A 6,000-nucleotide genomic window follows, 5' to 3' on the forward strand; every position below is an offset into this window, starting at 1 on the left:
TTTTACTCCACAACCTTCTGCATGTGGCCTTAAGCTATGTGCAGCCATCTTTGGGAACAGGCCATAACCTTTAGCCATACCCTTTAGTCAACCCTCAGGCCCCCTTGTGTATCTCCTGTGGACATTCACTGTGGTTTACTGATGTTGGGCATGTCCGAACACACCTTGCAATCAGTCTCTGTTAGTTCAAAATACTATTTACAGCATTAAGGCGAGCGCAACATTCTCAGGGTGCAAGACATGGCCTCTAAACCCACTGTGCAAAGAGTTCTGTGAAAACCTCTGTCAGTGCAATTCTGCCAGTATGGGTAAATTCCTCTTTTTGTAATCATTCCACATGCTTTTTATTGTCATGGGCTTCTAACCTCTAACACGTTTAGATTATTTCCATATGTTTTCCCAAAGAACTAACAGCCTGATTCATGTAGGCAATAGCGCTCGCAAAAGGGCCAGATTCTGAGAATCTGGCCCTTTGCGAGTGCGATTTTTGCATTTGGTATTCACAATCCCAAATGCAAAAATCGCTATTTAAGAATTTGCATATTTGCGAGGAATGGCATTTAAGGAATCTCTAATAGAGATTCCTCAAATGCTATTCATGACACATCAGGAAATTGCGATTTTGCACTTTTGGGGCCGCTATTTACCGAGAGGTCAGACCTGTCGGTAAATAGCAAAAACTCAGAAAAATGCTTTTAAAAGCATTTTTCTAAGTTGCATGTTGCACACACACATGTCCTTTGGACATGTGTGTGCGCAACACCTGTTCAAAAGTGCATTTTAGGGGTGCTACAGGGTGTCCTTTGGACACCCCTGGCACCCTTAAAATCGCTATCTGATTTGCGAGTAGCAAATTGCTACTCGCAAATGAGGGATACTCCCCATTCATTCCTATGGGCCTCTTGGCCCATAGGAATGAATGGGGAGTATTTGCGAGTAGCAAATTGCTACTCGCAAATAAAGAACATGTAGGAATCGCTATTTTATTAGCAATTCCTACATGAATGCCGTTTTGCGTGTCCTCAATAGCGAGTCGCTATGATTCGCTATTAGGGACACGCAAAGCGGCATCTACATGAATCAGGCTGTAAATTTCCTTTTATCAACAGACCCACCATGGCACTAAGCGCAAGCAGTAGTATTGGCAAGGTATGCATTCAGATATGTAGATTTCAGTGCAGTATCATTCCCTCCAACATATTTCTGTGGGAGTAAAGATATCTTAAAACTCACCTGTTTCTTTGAAACAGAAGTCATGAATATTCTTAATTTAAAGCATTGAGCAATGTCAGCCTCAAAAAACCTTTTCAGTCACAGCCAACTGATTAAATCAAGTTGATAAACAGAAAAAGATCTTCCTCATCATAAGAAAGGAATGTTTCTCTACTTCCCAATTCAATGATGCTCCACTCATATAGATGCACAATTAATTTGCTTATTATCAATTAAGATTTAAATAAATATAACTTTTTAAATCCAACTGACATAAATATACCAAACAAAAATAAATGCCTAGTATGAATAGAGGTCTACTTTTATGCTTAGTTTATAAAATTATATCAGTTACGGTTTATAGGATAAATGTATTTGATGGGATTTATTGTTAACACTAGTAATGTGGATGAGCTGTTCCATGTCCTGAATTTCAAATACACCTCATTATGTACTTTGCGGTAACAGCAATGCTCATGGCATTAGAAAAAAATCAAAACCCTTTATTATTTATACTTTATGCATATTTAGGTGAACAGGATATAAGCTGTCGCAAATTCAAAGTCAGTACTTCTTGCAAGCCACAGTTAATAGGACAACAAGCGGTAGAGAAAACTGAAGGTGAAACGGACATGATGAAGACGATTTAGATGAGAAGTTAAATTGTGCATATTGTAAGTGCTCTGAAAGATACTCTGCCATGATGAAGGTGCACCTTTTATGAGACAGGTCAAAACCTTAGTCATGGCAGGAAACCTTTACAACAGCCTTGTCTTCCCGAATAGTGAGTCGGAATGTTGGTTCTCCACACAAATGCATCAGATCCATATCTGGAGAGTCCACCGTTATTCAAAACTCAAATGAAGGCTGTGATAAAAATGAATGTGTTAAGATGATTCTCAAATAAGTGACAGAAAAGAGTGATTTAGAATTATGTCACTTCCTGTATTGTGTGTTGCATGCATATTACCTGTACAAATTTTGCCTGTCGAAGTAAATAGTACAAAAACATTACATCGGTTTGGAGTTTGGTTTAAAGGGTACTCCATCAGAAATGCACCTACCTAGTCAAACCCTCAGACCACCCCCCCCTTCATTTTTCCATTGGTGAAGCCCCAATTCAATCTGTTGATTGAATGCTTCACCCAATGAGAATGGAGATGTCAGAGGTAGCACATTACACTGCCCATTCCTTTGAGGGTGGATAGTGTAATGTCTGTTTTTCCTGTCTGTAACCTCCAGGAAACTCCTGGTGGTGAGTGATAGAAATACAAACTTTAATGAGCCCCATGCTCTGGGAGAAAACTGGTACACATTAGTTTTTTAGTTTTTCATAAATTACTCCCTTCCTGCTTTTTTGTAAGAGGTTGAGTTTTATACTATGGTTTCTGGTTACAAATTAAATACCGACAAATGCACAATTTTACTCTTAAATAGACACACTTTTAAACATGATTTCTCTTCTTCTAACTTTATGTGGAGACCTACTCAAATTTAGTACCTAAGTCTTCAATTTACTCGATCACTCACTACTTCTATTTCTATTGATTTAGATGTATTTATCCATAAGATTGCCTCCTAAACTTCTAAATGGCACCAGTCAGACCTGGCATCATTGACGTGGGTTTCCACAATATTTTTGTCTTTACCTTCTGTTATTTTGCTATGTATTGGACTTCATTTACACTGGTTTAGATGCTTTGGGCACTTTGCCACTGCTGTTCAGTGTCAAAGTGCAAGTAATCCTTGTAAATTGTTGTGATGGATTAGTGATTCCATGATTGGCATATATGATTTAGTAGCCAGTCCCTAGTACAGTGCACTGTGTGTGCCCAGGGTCTGTACAATAAATGCTGCTAGTGGGCCTCTAGCACTGATTGTGCCATCCACATAGGCAGCTTGTAAATGTAACTCAGATCTGCCTCTGGTGTGTCTGTGCGCAGCGTGGTACAGTCATGTCGACCTGACAAGAGCACCCACTTTCCAGGCCCTAACCTTCCCTTTTTTACATGTGAGTAACTCTTAAGGTAGGCCCAAGGTACCCCTGTGGGCAGGGTGCAGTGTATGTGAACATTAGGACATACATGATGTGTGTGGCATGTCCTGATAGTGAAGTTCTGCCAATTTTGTTTTTCACTATTATAAGGCTATCTGTCCCAGAGGATAGAATGTGGAGTTTGCCTATAACATCTGATGAGTATTACTGCCTTTGGAAACAAGATAGACCACTTTTAGAGAGAAGGTATGTTCTTGCCTAACCCTCCAGTGTGCCTGTGCTACGTTGTGTAGTGACATACTGGCTTTGGAATGACAGGGCTGGGGATGTGCATTCCGTTCAGAGAGCCACATGGGGGGTTGGGATGTATCCTGCCTTTCCATTGTGAATTAGGGTGGGCAGAATCGACCTGGGCTGCATTTAGAGTAGTGGGAGGAGAATTATTTCACACCAGAATGGGCCTGGTCTGCCACGGATAATGCTGTCTCCACCTCCTGCCAGGAAGCTACACCAGAGAGGAGAGGACAGATTCTGGCTGGGCAAAGACACTCTCTGCCTCCAGATAAAAAAGAGGAACCCAGACCTCAGACTTTTAGATCACTTCTGAAAATCAAGAGGAGAAGAGCTGGATAAACTGAGGAGTACTGTCCCTTTGCTGTTTACTAACTGGGGTTGGCCTGCAGGGGCTGTTTCTACCAAAGAAAGGGAAAATGACTTTGCTGTGTGCTGTGTCTCCTGCTTGAGGAAGATGTCTAAGGGCTTGAAGAAGAGCTTGCCTCCTGTTCTGAAGTCTAAGGGACACAAAGACTTTACCCCCAGCTCACCTAAATTTCCTTGCTGGGAGTTCAGACCTACAAAGAGGTGCCTGTAGCTGTTCTAGACCTCTGGAGGTTGTTCTGCTTGTGGAAGCTGGAAAAGCAACGCAATGATGAAAAGCAAGACACATCCAAACGTGTTTCCGATGTATTGCCAAAGAAGCCGTGGGCGCGCCTGCCCTCGGGTCGAGGGTTCGCTGCACGCCAGATTGGCTGCACTGATCTCTGAAGTCTGAGATCACCTCACCAATTCCGACGCAAGCCCTGCTGTGTGGTTGCAAGAACCCACGCATCGTCCTGGGATAGTCACGCATTGCATCGAGGCGAAGGTCTGTTGCATCGTTGAGGCACGCAGTAAGAAACAGATGCAACAGCCCCCCACGGAGTAAGAAACCGACGCATCACTTGCTCTCCGGTAATGAACCAATGCATCACCTCCCCTGCACAGCAGTATGGAACCAAAGCATCACCCTTCCCCGAAGCAAGGAACCAACGCACCACACTCCTTGCATGTAAGGAACCAACACATCTCCTTCCCAGAGACTATTTTTGTTTGTTTGCGAAACACATACAAGATACTTTGTGTGAAAAGTGTGAATCTACAATTTGCTTTGAACAGAACTATTTCTATCTTTTGAAAGTCATATTTTTATTACTGTATTTTGGATTTTTGTTGTTTTGGTCTCGTTTAGACTACTTATTTTTCTAAACTGGTGTGGTGTCCATTTGCAGTGTTTTTACTGTATTACTTCATGTGTTCACACATGCGTTACACATTGCCTCTGAGATAAACCAGGCTTTTTGTGCCAAGCTATCATGGGGGTGAGTAGGAACTATTTTAGAAGTGTAACCCCCCTAGGGAGGAAGGGTCCCTTCTTGGACAACGGTGCAAACCATTGTCAACTAGAAACACCCTTTTCTAACAGCACCCCTTATATTTATCTTTGTGGGGTAGGTTAGATACCATTAAAATTATGTTAGTCCCATTTTTTATTTACTATTTCTAATATTCCATTAAATATTCCGCTTCCATTTTATTTAAATAATCCTCTTTTATTTTGAATATTAAAAAACCTTGTATGTCCTCATCTAAACTGAAACATCCTAATACAGAAGGGTGTGTGAATTTTCCTGATTTTGCTAACTACCACAAAGCATTTATTTTAAAGCACTCTTTCTTCACCCTCACAATTTACGGTACGTGGGTGGACTTAGAACAGGAGTTTCTCTTTCCTTTTTCCTTTATTGAAGTCCTTACATTATGCGCACACCTCAAAAGATATCTGCTCAATTTCTTAACACTCATGTAAACTATTGATTTCTGTTATTACTGTCACCTTACAAACTTAGAAACCATTTTGGAGTCTGGCATAACCATTACATACAACTGCCCAATAGACCTATCTATGTGCCCTCTTGGTGAACTAAGGGGCTACTGTGGGTCAAACAACTGTATAACAATGTTTGGTCATCCTTTAACACCTATTCTGAAGACGCTATAGGCAAGTTTCTCAATGCCCTGAAGCCTGCCAATCACCTCACAGACCCTCTACCCGCAATGGCGGTTAAAGAACTTTCCCCATTGCTGCTCTCTCTCTAGACCAAAATCATCAACAGCTCACTTCTACAAGGTTGCATCCCTGAGTCTCTTAGGTGGGGCAGGTCTCTCCCATCCTTAAGAAATCCACAGCTGACCCTACGGACCTAAACAACTACCGACCTATCTCCAATATTCCCACGCTGGCCAAACGTCTGGAAAAATGTGTTCAACACCAATTATCAAAACATATTGATTGCTTCAACCTTCTCAACAAACACCAATCCGGCTTTCGAGCAGATCACAGCACGGAATCAGCCATGATACACATCATTGATGATGCCCTTCAAATACTGGATCAAAACGGCTCATGTTATTATCCTTCTGGACCTCTCATCACCCTTCGATACAGTCAAACACAAGAACTTGATAGATCTGTT

The sequence above is a fragment of the Lissotriton helveticus genome, chromosome 1_1, assembly GCF_964261635.1.
Source record: "Lissotriton helveticus chromosome 1_1, aLisHel1.1, whole genome shotgun sequence".
Taxonomy (NCBI): domain Eukaryota; kingdom Metazoa; phylum Chordata; class Amphibia; order Caudata; family Salamandridae; genus Lissotriton; species Lissotriton helveticus.